General features: G+C 43.3%; 1 protein-coding gene across 2 annotated transcripts in view; it reads left to right on the top strand.

Annotated features, from left to right (window-relative positions):
* The window catches only part of LOC138743191 (uncharacterized), a 61,185-nt gene extending 42,018 nt beyond the window's left edge, over window positions 1–19,167 (top strand). Inside the window, exon 4 of one of the 2 annotated variants that reach the window (XM_069898136.1) lies at window positions 18,793–19,167. The gene's annotated coding sequence lies outside the window, so the exon portion shown is untranslated. Of the gene's footprint in view, window positions 1–2,803; window positions 3,242–18,792 lie in introns of those variants that run through there. The other variant, XM_069898137.1, reaches the window with a different exon arrangement.
* Window positions 19,168–19,656: the final 489 nt, after the last annotated feature.

The raw sequence follows: 19,656 nt of genomic DNA, 5'->3' as shown, positions 1-19,656 counted from the left end.
GGCACTGATTCATGGACCTGTTACTGTGCTGTATGTCTAAATTTAAATTTAAAGATTTACAAGGTATGTGTAATGTCGAAAAACCAGGACACACACTTACTGATCCTGTTATGTTCTCTTTGCAAGTGCATGTGGTTACTGTGTCGTCAGTGGTTAGTGCTTTGATTTCTGAATCAGAACTCTCTCAACAAGAGAAGGATCGGGAAACTTACCCCTTGTAAAGCTGGGAGACTGCAGGAAGTTCTACTTCTCGATGGAAAAGCATGAAAAGTAGTGTCTACATTTTTCTACGGACCACCTTGCATCCGTGTGCAGATATTGGCGGACCCTTGCTCTCTCACTACCACAGCTCCGAACCTCAGCTTGCCACAATCCTGCCATGGACCCCTCCAAGAATAATTTTTCGGCCAGATCCATGATGATTCTACACTCAACTGGTGTCCATCGAGAATCGAAAAACCTCCAATGCAGGTCATCAACTCAGCTACGTCAGTCCACACGACCGTTCCTCCGTGTGCAAACTCTCGCCCTGGTCCCAGTGGCCCACAGGATCTCGCATCCGATGTGAACTCATCAGACCCCAGCAACCCAAAGGACAGAGCCACAGTCAGTACGAATTGGAAACAACATCCCCTCCACACTGATGATCAATACAGGTGCACCTCAAGGAAGTATCCTTAGCTCATTCATTCTAGACCCATGGTTGTGTGGGTCAGCACAATTCAAATACTACCTACAAATGTGCCAATGGATGTCGTCATGGTGTCGCATCTTCAAAAAAAGTGGCTTCTCTTCTAGTACCATCAACTTGGTCCTCACTGTCATATCCTCTATTACCTGCACATCTGCCCTGGCCCCCTTTGCCCCCACAGGCATCAAGGACAGGATTCCTCTTATCCTTACCCACCACCCCACCAACCTCCATGTCCAATATATCTTCCTCAAGTATTTATGCCACCTACTACATGATCTCACCACCAGACATATCATCCCCTCTCCATCTTCCACAGAGATTTCTCCCTTCTGGACACCCCTCCATTCCACTCCTCCCTTCCCACTAACTGCCCCTGTGACCCCCAGGAAATGCAACACTTGCATCAACACCTCCTCCTTCACCACCATTCAGGGCCCCAAAGAGAAGCAACGCTTCAGTTGTGAATCTGCAGGGGTCGTCTACTGCATCAGAGAGACTGGACGCAGACTGGAAAATTGCTTCACCAAGCAACTTCATTCTGTCCGCCACAATAGTGGAATCTCCCAGTGGAAAACCATTTCAGTTCCCTACACCATTCCCCTGCTGCCATCTCTGTCCATGGTCTTAACACACTGCCAGACAGACCATCTGCAAATTGGAGGGGCAACACCTCATCTTCTGTCTGAACGCTAACTTCTCCGGTTTCCATTAACCCCACCCCCTCCCCATCTCTCTCACTCACTTTCCCTATGCCTGGACTCCTTTCTCTCTCCCCCCTCCCCCTTTCTGTTGTCTCATTTCATCCAGACCTACATTAACAGAGCCACAGCCTTCTCCAATCATCTCCCAATTCTCACTTTTCTTCTCCTGTCCTCCTCCTCCTGTCTATATCCAATTATCACCTTTTTCCTGCTGGCCTGTGTCCCCCCCACCCCCCCCCAGCCTTTTAATTCAGGAGCTTGCCTGGTTTTCACTCATACCTTGATGGAGGGCTTAGTCCCACAATGTTGGTTATATATCATCACCTCCTACAGATGCTGCAAGACTGGCTGAGTTCCTCCACCATTTCTGTATTTTCACTTGCTCACATTTTTCTCTTTTGCATGCGTATCTTTCTTCTTGAGTACAGTTTATAGTGAGTGAGAAGTAAAAATTATGCCTGGCCTGCAGGAAAAAGAACCTTCTCAGGGTTTTCATCTATGTACTTTGACAATACGTTTGAACTTTGAACTTTAATGCCTGTGAATGTAGTAAACCTGAAATGAAAAAAAAGCAAAATTTTAGTCGTGTCAGGCCTCTCGTGACTTTGGATTCCGATTGCAGTCACACAAACTGCCCTTCACCAATTTGTTATATTATACCAGGGCCTATCTTCTTTTGGGCTGTGGGCAGCGGCTCCTGAACGCCAGTGTTTCTTGCATTCATCTCCTAGTTCTCAATGCGTGGATTCACTGGACAAGTTCAGGTACCTGATCCAAAGTGATCAGCACCTGACTTAATGTGTTGGGTTTGGATCAGGACTAGTATCGAAATCTTCTGGAGGGGATGTTGTTTCCAATTCGTACTGACTGTGGATCTGTCCTTTGGGTTGCTAGGGTCTGATGAGTTCACATCGGATGCGAGATCCTGTGGGCCACTGGGACCAGGGCGAGAGTTTGCACACGGAGGAACGGTCGTGTGGACTGACGTAGCTGAGTTGATGACCTGCTTCAGAGCAGGTTAATCTTATACTTGAACATAATCCGTGCTCCTCCGACTTAGAAATATAGCAGAGTAAAAGAACCTTCCAGTCCACGAGCCTTGGGATATTCTTCCCAAATATCCCAATTAACCTACAACCCCAGTACATTTTGAAAGGTGGGAGGAAACAGGTGCATCCAGAGGAAGCCCACTCAGACATGGGGAGAATGTGCAAACTCTTTACAGACACTGCTGGATTCAAACCAGGGATGCTGATGTTGTAATAGCATTGCACTAATCGCTATGCTAACCCTGGTGCCCAAGCCTTATGATTACGCCCCAATTCATAATTGGTGTCACTGTGATAAGACTGTTTGCTGAACACTTGTAATTAGTCTTGATGATCTCTTGATGTTATTCTCCAAACAGCAACGGGCTCTGGGTCAGAAGGCTGAGGCTTCACGTTCTATGCCAGTGATTGGAATACAGGGTCTCCAGACTTCAGTGATACATCATCGACTGTGATCATTTTATGAAGAGGGCGAGCAAAATCATTGAGGTCCCCTTCCACCCTGCCCACAGCATCTTTCAGCTGCTCCCGTCGGGAAAGAGTTACAGGAGTGTCAGAGCCAGTACCACCAGGCTGAGGAACAGCTTCTTCCCAAGGGCAGTGAGAATGCTGAACGACCAAAGGAACTGCTCGCACTCACCATCCAAGACTCTCATAGTTCCAAAACGATATTTATTTATTTATTTGTCTGTATGAATACTTGTCCTGCATGTGTACGATTTGCCTGCATGTGGGTTATGTCTGGTTGTGTGTCTGAGTGTTTTGCACCGAGGACCAGAGAACATTGTTTCCTTGGACTGGTCTTGTGCACTCAGATGACAATAAACTTGACTTGATTTATTCTTTGAGACCTCATTTAGGCTCCATCTTTACTCTGAGATCCCACAGAGCTAATCCATAATTAACTTCAGAATCCAAACCAATTTATACCCACAACCAGCATAAAACAAACAGTCATTATTGCATTTCTATTTGAGGTCATTGGCTGAGCATAAAGTGTCTGTAATTTTCCTTGCATAACAACAGAGATAACACTTTAAAAAAACTTTTGAGTAGAAACTGATTTGGGGCGACTCAAAGCCAAGAGCAGGCAAGCTAATTGTGGGTCTTACACGTATACATGGTGAGCAGAAATGAACTTAATACGCCAAGGGCAGTCTGACTCGTGCATTTCATCTGGAGACAGACCTTCCAGTTCTGGCTTCACATCCAGTGTTCTATTTGTTCTCAGACTATGTTGGCCCATTATGTTGGCATTAAAAGTGATAAGTTCATTGTTCCTCTCAGGTCACTTTCTAATTCTTTCTGTGCTAATCCACATTCATTCATTTAAAATGTATAATGCATATTTTTCAACTTTTGTGTGTTCCATTATAAGCGTCAGTATTTGATCTCATTTGCTGTTTATGTTCCCAGTTGCATAACCCACCCTAAGGTTTCTAATAACCGACTAATTTGCCAAGAATGCATTTTCTTTCACTGTTTGAATCATTAACGTGGATGAGAAACAACAGCAGTCTAAGCCATTGACCCTTGCAAGACCCCAAACAACACCTCCCCTCTGTCTGACAATGCAGCTTTCTTGAGCAGAATCTCTTCCCTGAAACTGGCACATCAGAGACTCACTCACAGATCATGCAGTATTGTGGAAAGAGTAGCAGAGTAAATGTTTCAGGTCAAAGATCCTCAGAACTGGGAAATAACATAAGGACATAAGAAATAGGAGCAGGGGTTGGCCATCCGGCCTGTCAAGACTGCTCCACCTTTCAATTTGATCTTGGCTGATCTGATGCTAGGTTCATCTCCACCTACCTGCCTATATCCCTTAATTCCCCTACTATGTAGAAATCCAACCAAACTTGTCTTAAATAAATTTATTGCTTCAATGGACAGTGAATTCCACAGATTCACCACCCTCTGGGAAAAGCAGTTCCTCCTTATCTCTATCCTAAATCTACTACCCTGAATCCTGAGGCTCTGCCCCCTAGTTCTGGTCTCCCTCACCAATGGAAACAACTTATCTTCCTCAGTTTTATCTGTGCCTTTCAAAATTTTATATAAGATCTCCTCTTATTTTCTAAATTCCAGGTGACTCAATCTCTCCTCACAGGCCCAGCCCTTCATCCCTGGAATCAACTTGGTGAACCTCCTCTGCACTGCTCCAAAGCTAGTACAATCCTTCCTCAAGTAAGGAGACCAGAACTGCATGTAGTACTCCAGATATGTCCTCACCAGAATCTTCTACAGTTGCAGCACAACCTCCCTGCTCTTAAACTTAAACCCTCTAACAATGAAGGCCAACATTCCACTTGCCTTCTTGATATCCAGCACCATCTGCAAACAGACTTTTTGCGATCCATGCAAAAGCATATAGTGAGTTTGGCTTAAGTTGCAGGAGGGATGGCTAAGGAATTGGGCTTGTCTTTCTCTGGACACTACCTGATCCGCTAAGCATTTCCAGCATGTTCTAATTGTAATATGGATTTGCCGCATTGGCAATTGTTTTATTTTCTGTAGACATTGCATGCTTCTTAAAGTTTACATCCGTGTACTGGTTCATATTCGGGTTTCATTATCTCAGTGAAAGGGTGCGTTTTAGAATCAGAATCAGGTTTATTGTCATGAACATGTGTCAAGAAATTTGTTGTTTTGCAGCAACAGTATCATGCAGAACAAGGTGCAAAATCGCTATAAATTACAATTCAGTAAATACAAGATTTAAAAAAAAATTTTTTTTAGTGCAAATAAGAGATAAAGTGAGGTCTTGTCCATAGGTTCCTTATCTTTAGGCTTCCTCAGGTGGATTCTCCACTAAGATTGTGCCTGAAGAAGAGAAAGCGGCCCTTCGATTTGCCGTTCAGGTGGCAGCGCTAAAAGTGCAGTGCTGGCCACCTGAAGGGACAGATGCACCAGGATGTGCATCTGAGCGCACTCCGGCTCCTGTCTCTTGGGTTGTCAAGTTAGGATGGCTGGTTGCCAGCTGGGACAGCCAGCACCGGCTATCAGCACAGGGACATCCCACGTTGAATGTCCCCACACTGATCACTCTGCCCCCCGGCGGAGGAGAAGGGAGCTGGGGCGGCCAGCAGGGGAGAAGGGGCTGGAGCAGCCGACGGGTGAGTACGGCACGCGTCGGGTACCAGCATTGTTTCAGCCAGCCCCCTTCTCTCCCGCCGGCCGCTCCAGCCCCCTTCTCCCCCGCCAGCCACTCCAGCCCCCTTCTCCCCCGCCGGCTGCTCCAGCCCCCTTCTCTCCCACCTACTGCTCTAGCCATGCAGTCCCCACGCTGACAGCCCAGCCAGCTACCCCTGCCCCGAAGTCCTGAGCTGGGAGAAGGGGCAGCTGGGAGAGGAGCTGTCAGGCATTCGCCAGCTGACTGTCATCCCGAATGCAGCCACTTTTAGGCAGCTGGATTCAGATGGCTGAGGAGGGCACTGAGCTGCGGCGATTATCCCTCTCAGAGGAGGGTTACAAAGTTCGCCTTGCAGGCGCCTCCTGCACATTCACATGGCCTCCCAACAGCCGCATATTGCCAAAATATGCAGCTTTACAAACGGAGCAATTGGCCACCTGAAAGTGCCTTATTCAGAAATCTGATAGTGGAGGGGAAGAAGCTGTTTTTATAACATGGATGTTGGGCACTACCAGTTGCTCCAATAACCACAAGGACAAAGACTGAGGGGAACGATAGGCTTTATTGTACATAAGACTTGAACTGGCCCAGATCAAGCTAGGGAATTGCAGGGAAGGGAGAGGTTGCTCGACTTTTATGACCTAGGCCACAGGGTAGGAGTCCAGGGGAGAGTGTCATCAGGGGGCGGGCCTGCCCGTGCCTTTACTGGCCAATGACTATGTACAATCCACATCATTACAAAGGCGTGTGTGTGTCTTCAGGCTCCTGTACCTCCTTCCTACTGGGTGCAGTGAGATCAGGGCATGGCCTGACTGGTGATGGAGCTTGATGATAGAAGCTGCTTTCTTGAGGCACCACCTCTTAAAGATGCCATTAATGGAGTGAAGACTAATGCCCATGATGGCACTGGCCAAGTTTACAACCCTCTGTAGCCTGTTCCTGACCTGTGCATTGGTACCTCCACACCAGACAGTGATGCAACCAATCAGAATGCAGGTACACAGGTAGAAATTTGCAAGAGTCTTTGATGACATACGAAATCCGTTCAATCTCTAATGAAATAAGACCTCTGGCGAGCCTTCTGGTAAGAATTGTTGTAAACTCATTTTTGTTGTGGGGGTATTACAAAAAACTGTACATTGTTAGGAGAATATTGCCATGTTGACCTCTGAATTACTTTTCATAGCGGGCAGTTGAGTGTTGTCAGGGTCAATATCCATCTCCCTCACACATATAATTTCTCACCTTGATACATCACAGCAGCAAAGAATTGTGAAAGGTTTAGAATGTATCAGAATGCAACAGTCTTGTGTTTTGGAGACAAACATATTTGACTTAATTCAACCCATCCAAAAGAAATGTAGGTCATCTATATCCTGTGATGTAATGGGTTGACACGTGGCATGCACACAGCTTGTCCATGTTGTTTTCCATGGAGGCTTCATTTCCAGAATAGGAATTGTTGTTGCCCTTCCTTGGGTAAATTGTGAAGATGGAGGTCGGCTTGATACTGTTTCCAAGTAAGGGAGAGCAAGGATTTTTTTCCCTGGTGAATGGGCATGGATTTTAACTTATTAATTGTTTGGGCATTGGTGGCTGCACTATCATTTATTGGCCATCCCTTATTGTCTTTGAACTGAATGGTCTGCAGCGTCATTTCAAAGGTGAATAAAAAACCTTTCTGATATCCAGCACTTTTGGTCAGGCAGGATTTGTGGAAAAATAAACAGAGTTAATGTTTCAGGTCCAACGCACTTCACCAGAAGTAGGAAAGAGAAAAAGCAACTTACTTTTGTGGTAGCAGGGAAGGTCATGGAGGAAAGGAAAAAAACAATGGGGATTTCTCCGATAGGATGAGACCAAATGATTTAACGTAGCATTTAGACCAGATTATGCTTTTCTAGCTGTGTTAGGGAACATTTTTACCATGACTGGCTATGATAATGGAAACAGAGAACCAGAGCCCAACACACTAAAGGATAATCGACAGAAAGGGATAGTCTGCTCCAGTCAAAAGGAAAATGTTGAGCTCAGAAAGCTACAGTTTGGTGAAACAGAGGATGAAGCATTGCTCTTCAAACTTGCATTGGGCCTGACTTCAACAAATAGAGAAGAGTGGGAGTGGAATGGAGAAGGAAAGTGGCAGGCAACCAAAAGCTCAGGTCATACCTTTGGACTGAACGCAGACGTTTTGCAAAGTAATCAGCCAGTTGGCATTTGGTTTGCCAATGAACACAGTACACTAAATTGGAAGAAGTACAAGTGAATTTCCCTTCATCTGGAAGACTATTTGAGTCCCCAGATGGCATAGGAGGAAGAGGTTTAAGGACAGATGTTTCATTTCATGTGATTACATAGACCCATTGATGGGTCTGATGTCAAAAAAAAAACTGGTGACGTTCAATGGAGAATCTGGAGACTGTTCTCACAATCTTTGTTTCTGTTTCAATGGGGACAGAAAAGTAAGGAGATGCATCCAATGTGACAAATCTCTGTGGAAATATTTCTTCATAGATAACATTTTTAAAATATTTTTTCCTGACTCAATTGATTCACATCATGGTTTGGTTGGGTACGCGAGTGCCCAGGAATGCAGAAAGTGAGAAACTTAGCGGACCAACCTCCTATCTATTGAAAACATCTGTGTGACTTGCTGTCTCAAAAAGGCAGCCAACATCCTAAAGGACCTCCATCTCCTTGGTCAACACCTCTTCTTGCTGCTACCTTCATGGAGAAGTTACAGAATCCTGAAGTTCAGCATCTCTAGGTATCAGGTCCTTGAACCTTCCCATACTACCCCAACCCTATCCATGAACTAGTTCGTGACCACCAAATGTTCTATTTGTTCTATTGAAACAGCATTTTTTTCTTGCATCACTGCAATTGTGAATATTTATCATTAATTTCCATCATATTTATTGTCCTCTTTTCTCTCATGGAATTTTATGATAGTTTCATTTATACTGTTGTCGTTGTATCTGGGTGAATCAAAATTACGAAAGGTATAGATAAGGTGGAGGTAGGTATATTGTTTCCATTGGTGGGGAGACCAGAACTAAGGGATAGAACTTCAAAATGCAGGGTAGTAGATTTCTGACAGAAATGAGGAGGAACTGCTTTTCCCAAAGGGGCGGTGAATCTGTGGAATTTGTTGACCATTGAAGCAGAAGAGGCTATCTCAGTAAATATATTTTAGACAAAGTTGGATCAATTTCTACATAGTAAGGGAATTAAGGGATATGGGGAAAAGGCAGGTAGGTGGAGATGAACCTATTATCAGATCAACAATGAATACATTGAATGGAGGAGCAGGCTCAAAAGGACGGATGGCGTACTCTTGCTCCTGCTTCTTATGTTCTTATTTTGATATGTGCCTGTTTGGCAGTGGCAAGTAAGAATTTCTGTGCACTTGTACATTGTACTTATGTATATGACTTTCAAGTTCAGGCTCAAGTTTATTTATCATCTGATTGAACAAGAACAACCCAATGAAACAGCATTCTCTGGTCCTTGGAGCAGAACACTGCAAGCACACACATGCAGACATAAGACACATACGAACAGCATTTACATACAAATATTGAAATAAATAAATAAACTCTCATTACTTGTTTGTGTACTCTAAAGCACCCCCCCCCCACTCTTTCCAGGGCCCCAGCACACTTAAGGGGGGGCACAGACTGAAATCATTATTTTGTTTTGTTTTTTATGTCTTCGGTAGGAGAGCAGTATGGAAGAAACCAACTAGATCTGACTGCTTCATAGGGAAGGGGGCCCATAAACTTTGAACAGAGTCCTCAGGGTGGTGGTGGGGGGGGGGTGGGGAAATAGTAAAAAAAATTGCAAATGGCTGCTCTAAAGTGTGTTAATGAGCCTTTTGAACTCTAAGGCTTTAGAGCAGTAGTTCTCAGCTGTTCTTTTCCATTCACATACCTCCTTAAGTAATCCCTTATGAACCACGGAGCACCTATGGCACAGGATGCATAGGTGCACTGTGGTTCGTAAGAGATCTCACAGACACACAGACACACACACACACACACACACACACACACACACACACACACACACACACACACACACACACACACACACACACACATACACACACACACATTGTCAATTGTTCAATAGCTCTCTATTCCTTTATGTTTAATATAGTCTCTCCAGGGGAATTTTATGCCACATCTATTGTTTTACCATAGTAGTTTTCTTTGCCTACCCCCTAATCAGTAAACATCTGGGCCCATAAAGTTATTTTTATGTATTTAAATGATCCAAGATCTTATCTATAATAGGAATTTCTGTAGCCTTACCCAAAATGAACACTTAAATCAATGGTCTGAGTCTGAGTCACTTTTCTACCTACTTTAAAAATAGCAGTACCATCTGTCTTTCTGCAGTCCCCAGACGTCTCTCTGGTATTCAGTGGTTCTGGAAGATTCGTGCCAGAGTCCTTGGAATTTCCTCTCTTATTTCCTTAAGGATCCTGAGATGCATCTTATCCGGCCTGTGAGATTTATTTACCTTAAGGTTGCAAAGCTGTTCAGCAAACATGGTGGGTAGAAATGTGAACAGTGCCACAACATACCACTGCAAAACCTTTTCGTTCCCTTTCCAGATCAAATAGGTCACCGTTCTTGGTAAAAGCTGAAGCAAAAACTTTTTTGTGCTCTCACAGTGTGCTATGTTATTTGTTGTTTCCCTCAGGTCTTCTTATTTCAATATTTTGAATCCAATCTTCACTTTTATTTTTCTTATATATAAAACAAAGATCAGAATCAGAATTCATTGTCATAAACAAGTCATGAAATTTGTTTTTTTTTGCAGCATCATAGAGCAAACATACATGTTATAACCATCTTACAACAATACTATAAATAAAAAGAATAAAATAATAGTGCATGAAAAGTAAGGCAGTGTCTGGTTCAATGATTATTCAGGAAATTGATGGCAGCGGGGATGGTAGTAATTCTAGCCCAACTACTTCACTTCGAGCGGAAAGCCCTGCAAAAGGTCATGGACACAGCCCAGGACATCATAGGCAAAACCTTTCCCTCCGTCGAGAACATCTGCAGGGAACACTGCTGTCGGAGAGCAGCAGCAGCCATCATTGGGGATCCACATCACCCAGCGCACGCTCTGTTCTCACTGCTGCCATCAGGAAGGTGGTCTCGGTGCCACAAGACTTGCCCCACCAGGTCCAGGAACAGTTGCTGCCCCTCCACCATCAGACTCCTCAACGACAAATTCAATCAGGGACTCATTTAAGAGTCATTTAAGGATTCTTACTTCTGCAGTTTATTGATTTTTCTCTCTCTCTGTTGCACAATCAGTTTGTTTACATTTATTTTTTCCACATTCATATGTATCTTCTTGATCTCAATTTTCTTTTGCACTACCTATGAAAGGTAATTATTGTCACGCCCTCAGATAAAAGAATCTCAGCGTTGTATGTGATGTCATGTATAAATTTGAACTTTGAATAAATCTGAACTTTGAGATAGTAGTGAGCTCTTATGCTCTGGAATTTTATCCTTAAACATCTCCTAACTCAACATCTCTTTCCTTATGTAAGACGTTGCATAAACCTACCTGTATGACCAGGATTCTAGGATTCAACATGATTTTTCTTTGGTAAGATTTCTTGAAGTACCTTTGAATATTTCTAAAATTCTAAAAGTTATTGAATAAATGAAAGGGAAAAATAACTGCAAATGCAGAAAATGCTCAAGTCAAGCAACACCCGTGGAGAGAAACTGCAAAGTATTGTTTGCAGTTTTAGTCACTTCACTACAGGAAGCAGATAGCAGCAATAGAGAGAATGTACCTGTAGAAGCGATTCAATTGAATGTTGCCTGGAAAGGAGGCATGTAGTTGTAAGCAGAGATTGGATAAGCTGAGTTTATTCTCACCGGAATTTAGGAGGGATCACCTTATAGAACAGGGGTGCCCAAACCGCAGCTCGCAACCCACATGCTGCTCTTTGAAGTACAAGGTGTGGCTCATGGAAATACGTTGGCTGAGATAGAAATTGTATGGTGCTCACAATGATAGTCCAAGCTCCTGACGTCCCAGCTGCCCTCCCATCCAAGATCCTGACACCTTGAATATAGACTCACTACCCAGTCCGACCCTTCCATCTACAGGGCTGAATATGATTTATTTAAATTTAGACACCTCAAACATGGACTTACCAATATAAACAAAGTATTTACTGTACATGCATACTTTTTGATTATCAAAACTAATGAAAATTAGCAGTTTAAAAAATACATACATGAATAAAGATTATTACGTACATGTATTTCTTAATACTATATTTATAATTGTCACAAAATGTGCAGATAAGGGTAAACACATGCAAGCAATATTTTTTTCACGTCTTGCGGCTTCAAACATCTGAAGTTTATATGCAAGTTTGCCTACCCTGTTATAGAGCTTTGTGAAGGACAGAGATTGGATCATTAGATTAATTTTACTGAACAGGGTAGTCTAGAACTAGAAATTTAAAACAGATCTGAGAAGGATGCTTTTCACATGGAGTATGGGAAATATCCAGATGGAGCCATCAAAAGAAGCGAAGGGACAGACACAATTACGAGAGTGAAAAGGCACTTCAATTTTTGTATAGGAAAGCTATAGAGCAATAAAGGGCTATTGAGGTAAAATGGGAGTAGTGTAGATAAGTATAATGGCCAATAGACACAAGATAGGCCTGCTTCTGTGTTGTATGAATATAGCAGCACGGTAGTAGGGCCTTCTGGTCACGAGCCCATGCTGCCCACATACCCGAAGTAACCTCCAACCCCAGTATGTTTTGGAGGGTGGGAGGAAACCAGAGCACCAGAGGAATCCCATGCAGACATGGGGAGAGCGTGCAAACTCCTTACAGACATGCCAGATTAGAACCTGAGTTGTTGACACTGTAATAGCATTGCGCTAACCGCTACACTAACCATGCCACTGGTTCTTTGAAGCATTTCATTATTTTTCCTTGAGTTGTTTGACTTCTGAATGCTTCCTAGATTTTTGATGTAAAGGGAAGCTATTCATGATCATGGCCATCTTTGACCTGCTTGCAAAGGAAGTCCAAAGTGCAGTGAAGAGACAGCTACATCTTTTAGGGTCTGGAGTCAAAGAGATCCCGGACAGGGAAAGAACCGTAACCAAGAATGCGTGTTTGCATGCAGCAAGCTCCATCCAACATTCAGGCATGTAACCGAAATAGGCTGCCGGGACTTGAGGAATTGAGTTACAGGGCAAGCTTAAACAGAGTAGGACTTTATTCCATGGAGCACAGAAGAATGAGGGAAGATTTGATAGAGGTATGCAAAATTATGAGGGGTATAGATAAAGTAAATGCAAACAGGCTTTTTCCACTGAAGTTAGGTGAGACAATGGGTTAAGGGTGACAGGTGAAACGTTTAAACCATTTTTTTTTTTCACTCACATACCACTTCAAGTAATCCCTTACTAACCTGAGAGCACTCATGGCATAGGATGCCATAGGTGCTCTGTGGTTAGTAAGAGATTACTTATGGTGGTATGTAAGTGGAAAATAAAAGGTTGAGAAACATTGGTTTCAAGGGAACATAAGGAGGAACTTCACGCAGAGAGTGGTGAGAGTGTGGAACGAGCTTCCACCTGAAGTGGTGAATGAGGGCTCAGTTTTCACATTTAAGAACATTTTGGATAGTACATGGATGGCTAAGGACCGGGTGCAGGTCATTGGGATTAGGCAGCAGTTCTCACCCTTTTTTATTCCAGTCACATACCCCACCCTAAGTAATCCCTTACTAACCACAGAGCACCTATGCAGAATAATAGTTTGGCACAGACCAGATGGGCTGAAGCGACTCTTTTTGTGCTGTAGTGTTCTATAGTTCTAACATTTACACCACACATGCAAGATGATGACTATCTCCAACTCTAGACAAACTTATCTACCCTTGACATGCATTGTTGGGGGTCACCATTGACCTAAATATAACTGAACCAGCTGTGAGAACAGGCTGGGTATCTGTCTGAGACTCAAAACCCATTCACCATCTACAAGGCACAAGTCAGGAGTGTGATCACACTCTTTCCACTTGCCTCAATTGAATGCAAATCAAACAAAAGCAGGAAGATTGACACTTCACTCACCCCTTGCACCACCAATGCACTGAGGCTCCCTTAGATATTTTGTTGACAAAATGGAACATAAATAATAACTCACCCCAGCTCCTCCAACAGCATCCCACAAACTAATGCCTCTGCAAACAAGAACAAGGATAGCAAAACACCATTGTATGTAGTCTCAGAAATATATTTCTGTTCCTTCATCTATGCACATGATGGCTGCATTTTGAACCCATGAAAATGATTGCAGCCCATCGGTGCAAGATGGTAGAATCACTGCCTCACAGCACCAGAGACTAAATTTAATCCGGCTCTACATAGGAGAGATTGGAAGATCGTTTCACTGAACACATTTGCTCTGTCTGCATCAATGACAGGAATCTTCCAGTGGCCAACGATTTCAATTCTGCACCCCACTCCCACGCCGACATGTCTGTCCATGGTCTCATGTACTGTCAAACCAAGACCACCTGTAAATTGGGGGCACAACACCTAATATTCCTTCTGGGCACTCTCCAACCAAATGGCATTAACATAGACTTCTTCAGTGTGTGACAATACCATCCCATTCTCTCTCTCTTCCAGATTCTTCTGCCTTCTTTCCTCCAGTTCTCCAACCCTTCCTTCTCCATTCACTGAACCACCACCCCTCCACCTGTTTACTGTTGTGCTCTCCCTCTATTATCTGCCTATTACCTCCTGGCTATGGGCCTGTGATCCTCCCTTCCCCCTTCCCTCCACATTTTGTTTGGGTACCTGACTAAATTTTGTCATACCTTGACAACATGCTCAAATCCGAAACATTGGTTATGCATCTTTGATATATGAGGTACCTGCTGAGTTTCTCCAACGCTGTGTTTTTACTTCAATCATGGTGTCCACAGGCTTCTATATTTTACTCAAATTCAATCCAGATCTCAGGTGCTGACGATGTAGACTTAATATGTTGTTCCTCTGATTGTTTAGATCTCTTCTGGGTGTTCGGGTTTCCTTCCGCATGCCAAAGACATGCTTGTCAGTGGGTTAACTGGCTATTGTAAATTGCCCCAGTATCAGATTTCAGGTTTATTGTCAGAGTAGATACATGGCATCACATACAAGGAGATTCTTTTTCCTGTGGGCGAGGCAGAATTACCACTTATTGGTAGTGCAAAAAAAATGATTAATGCACACATGTAAACAAATAAAGAAATGTAAACAAACTGACATTGCAACACAACGAGAGAGAAAAAAATCAATAAAGTGCAAATGTTAGAACTCTTTAAAAAGTCCCTGAATGAGTTTGTTGTTGAGGGGTCTGATGGTGGAGGGGTAGCAGCTGTTCCTGAACCTGGTGGTGCATGTCTTGTGCCTCTTCCTCTAATACCTAAGTGAGCAGTTTAAATGAGGAAGATTGACGGGAATGTGAAGGGAATAAAAATGGGATTAACATAGGATTAGTGTAAATGAGTGATTGATGGTTGGCGCAGATTCAGTGGGCTGTAGGCCCTGTATCTTTTTTAATTTTTTTTTTATTTTTCACACTATGAACCATACTGACCAAAATACACACAAACATTTCCCTCTCGAATATTCACAGTGTCATTTTCTCCCCTTTTCCCCCCTCCCTTCTCTCCCTCCTTCACTCCCCCTCCCACCCACTCAACGTTCAACATATATGATACATTTGATGACTCTATGAAAATATAACTCAAAGCAAGTGTGCTCTCAACTAAGCGATGGCTCGCATCCCACTGAGTGTTTTGCAACACATTTAAATGAATCTTTTTTGATTGCTGGCGTGAAGTGTTTGCATGAGCGTCAACTGCTTGCAGTGTTCACCCCAGAATCTATTGACATCAGGTCTCCTGTGCTTGTGTAAAGCTGATGTGCAAAGGTGACCTCTCACATATTCTACATATCACCAGTCTCTTAGTCCAGACAAAATTTCTGAGGGAGTTGAACTGCTGATAAGTGTAGAGATGAACCCTATCAAGGGTCAAGTGGGAAGGGGGGGGGGGGGAAAGAGAGAGAGAGAGGAGAAAAAAACAGGAAACTCTCATTTAAAAAGGCTTCCAAATTGTATTGGCGCCATAACATAAAACTGGCAACTAAGCGACTGACTGTACTTAGTGTCTGAACTTTAAAAACCAGATAACTGGGGAATATTTGGTACTTGGATCATGATTTTTCTGTTTAAATATTATGGTTGGAAGAGAAATTCTATACAATGGAACTAAATGGGAAGTGGTTGAGAACATTGCTGTACCTGGTCCAGAAATGTGCTTGGATTAGTTGTGCACTGACATGGAGCTGATTTTAATGGTGAAGCAGGTCACTTGTTTTGTTCTTCTTTCTCCTATGTGAAAGACATCTGCAAGTCTTTGCCTCCTGTTAGGTCTGCTTTGTTCATGAATGAGTGAGACAAACACCAGACTGAGTCGAAATCAGGGTTCTTTGTTCTTTATTACCGGATTGTAACACTTGCGACTAACAATGTTAGCCGGAGAATGCATTCTGCCGTTATCAGCAAAATGGTGATTTTTTATACCCTTGGATACATGCTTAGAACATCATCATATCATTACTTGTCCAATGACTAAAACTGTTGATATCCTTTCCCTGCTAGCTTCCTGCCTCTCAATCCATCAATGTTTCTCTTATCTTGTAAGTACAAGGATGCATTCACATCTTGTTACAGCCCTGTACAGGGTAACTCCTTACACATTCCCATCTCATGATGTTTTACCTTACACTCCCCACTTCCTCGATTCTGATCCAGAGGCATGGATTGTTTCCTCCAATGTGGTGGGAAATGACTTTCAGCAACTCTTCCATTCTCTCTCAGTCAGTCCAAAAGCAGGAATATCTACAAGCAATGTAAGGAGAGAAAGTCCAGAGAGAACAATTTTGTTCACCCATAATTACCATAAGAGTGGCAGAGAGGATCCTAGGATCTCCCTCCCTCCCATCGACGTGATCTCCTGGGATCATTGCCTGAAGAGGGTGCGCAAAATCATTGAGGACCCATCCCACCCTGCATACAGCATCATTTAGCTGCTCCCATCATGGAAGAAATACAGGAGTATCGGAGCCAATGCCACCAGGCTGAAGAACAGTTTCTTCCCATGGGCAGTGAAAATGCTGAACGACCAAAGGAACTGCTCACACTGACCATCCGAGACTCTCATATTAACAAAATAACATTTATATATTTGTATAGATGAATACTTGTCCTGCATTTGTATTGTTTGTTTGTCTGTATGTATGTTATGACTGGTGTGTGTCTGCATGTTTTGCAGTGAGGACTGGAGAACACTGTTTCATTGGGTTGAACTTGCGCAATCAGATGATAATAAACTTGACTTGAAATTTGTATATTACTGAAAATTTATAACAAAATCATGATCCATTAGATTAAATTGTGGATGGGTATTAACCAGTTAAAGAACACAAAGCAGAGAGGACTTTTAAACAGGTTTTATAAAATCTCAGATTGGGATGAGATGTACCAGAATCAGAATCAATATCAGAATTTATCGTCATGAACAAGTCATGAAATTTGGTGTTTTGTGGAAGCGTCACAGTGTAAACATTCATATTATAACCATCTTACAACATTACTATATAAAAAATCTAAAGTAATAGGACACGAAAAATAGGGCAGTGATTGCTCAGGAATCTGATGGCAGTGGGAATAATCTGTCTTGTGACGTTGAGCACTCGTCTTTAGTCTCCTATACCTTTTTTTCCTGATGGTAGCAGAGTGAAGAGAGCATGGCCTGCATGGTGGGGGCCTTTGAGTGTAGAAGATGCTTTTTTAAGACACTGCCTCATGTAGAAGTCTGGTGCCTGTGATGTCGCAGGCCAAGTTAACAACCCTCTTGAGTTTATCCTTGTTCTGAGATTTGATGCCTCTGTACCAAACAGTGATGCCACCAGCCAGGACGCTCCCCACGGTCCACCTGTAGAAGTTTATGAGAGTCTTCGGTGACGTACCGAATCTCCTCGGACACCTCACAAAGTATAGCCGCTGGCAAGCCTTCTTTCTGATTGCATCAACTTGAAGTTTCCAGGACAGATCCTCAAAGATGTTGACATTCAGGAATTTGAAGTTCTTGACCCTCTCCACTACTAAGCCCTTGATGAGGATTCGGTCATGTTCCACTGACTTCCTCCTCAAGTCCACAATCATCTCCTTGGTTTTGCTGACATTGAGCACAAGATTGTTGTCGCTACACCACTCAACGAGCTGATTTCCCTCCTGTACACTTCCTCATTGCCGTTTGTGATTCTGCCAACAACTGTGGTGTCAACGGCAAACTTGTTGATCACATTGGAATTGTACCTGGCCCCACAGTCTGTGCTGTCCAATTTACGCTCTATTAATCTACATTCCTGGTATGTTTTGAATGTGGGAGGGAACCAGAGCCCTGGGGAGAACCACACCTAAACGGAAGAACATACAAACTCCTCACAGCCAGCAAGGGATTCAATCACCATCCTGATCGCTGGCGGTGAAAAGGCATTGCGTTAACCGTTATGCCAACCATGCCACCCATATATACAAATGAATAAATCCATATTGGTTCATATGATTTCATATGGACTCTCATATGAATATGAGAGTCTCAGATGGTTAGTGTACACTGAGACAACAATGAAGAAGGAACACTAATAACTCTACTCTTTTTTTTGAGGAGATTCAACATGGCCTGTGGAGGGCATGCTGAATGGTTTCATGTTGAGTGCCCAGGAATGCAGAATGCTGCAGGAAGCGGCAGACACAGCTGTCCATCGCAGGGACAAATCTCCCATCGAGGCACTGCATCAAAGAAGCTGCCAACCTCATAAAAAGACCCATGGCTATGCTTTCTTCCAGCTATTACCTTTAGGAAGCAGGTATCGAAGCCTAAAGTTCAGTACCTCTAGGTTCAAGAATAGATTATTCCCAACAGCTATCAGGCTTTTGAACCTCACGTCTCACCCAACAATAACATTTCTACAAGTCCATCAACGATCTGTCTGCAATACTGAATCAGCACATATGTATTACTGTTTAATTTTTCCTCTTCCACTTATGTCCTTATCTTTCTTCTTATTATGTCACAGGCAAACCCCTCCCCAGCATCAAGAACATCTACAGGGAACGCTGCTGTCGGAGAGCAGTCACAATCATCGAGGATCCACCCCACCCAACGCACACTCTGTTCTCACTGCTGCCATCAGGAAAGAGGTATCAGTGCCACAAGACTCGCACCACCAGGTTCAGGAATGACTTCTACCCCTCCAGCATCAGACTCCTCAACGATGAACTCACTCATCCAAGGGCACAGTCAGTCAGTTTGTTTACATTTCTTTATCTGTTCCCATGTGTTCATTGAGTCCAATTTATTTTTGCAGCCCCAGTAAGTGGTAATTCTGCCTCGCCTGCAGGAAAAAGAATCTCAGGGTTGTAAATGATGTCATATATGCCCCCTGACAATAAAGCTGAAATATGAAAATCTATTGTTACACATGGTGTGTTTTATGTATCTGTAGCAAATAAGATTTTTGTTGCATTTGTACATTGTACAAATGTATATGACAATAAGTTTCATTCACTCAACCTGACAGCACAGGCCCATGAGGGCACAGCAGATGGTTCTGCTGCTCTACCAGGGTGTTGGGTTTCATTCTGACCTTGGCTACTTTCTTCGTCCATTCTCCTGTCACCTGTGGTTTCCTCCTACGTCCCAGAGATACGCTGATATGTTAACTGGAGGCCATAAATCGCCCTTTAATTGCAAAATAAATTCAAATGGAGGTTGATGGGCCAGTGAGAGAAAATAATTTGCACGTTCTACAGGGGTTTTGAGGAATTGAACTGATAGGCTTGATCTGGTGCTGGCATGGGCTTGATGGGCTGAATCTCCTTCTGTTCTGTCATACTGCATGTGGTACAGGAACAGTGTATGTTCACAAAGCATTAGAGGT

Source organism: Narcine bancroftii, chromosome 9 (assembly GCF_036971445.1).
Source record: "Narcine bancroftii isolate sNarBan1 chromosome 9, sNarBan1.hap1, whole genome shotgun sequence".
Lineage (NCBI taxonomy): Eukaryota > Metazoa > Chordata > Chondrichthyes > Torpediniformes > Narcinidae > Narcine > Narcine bancroftii.
This window is presented reverse-complemented; position numbering and strand designations above follow the sequence as displayed.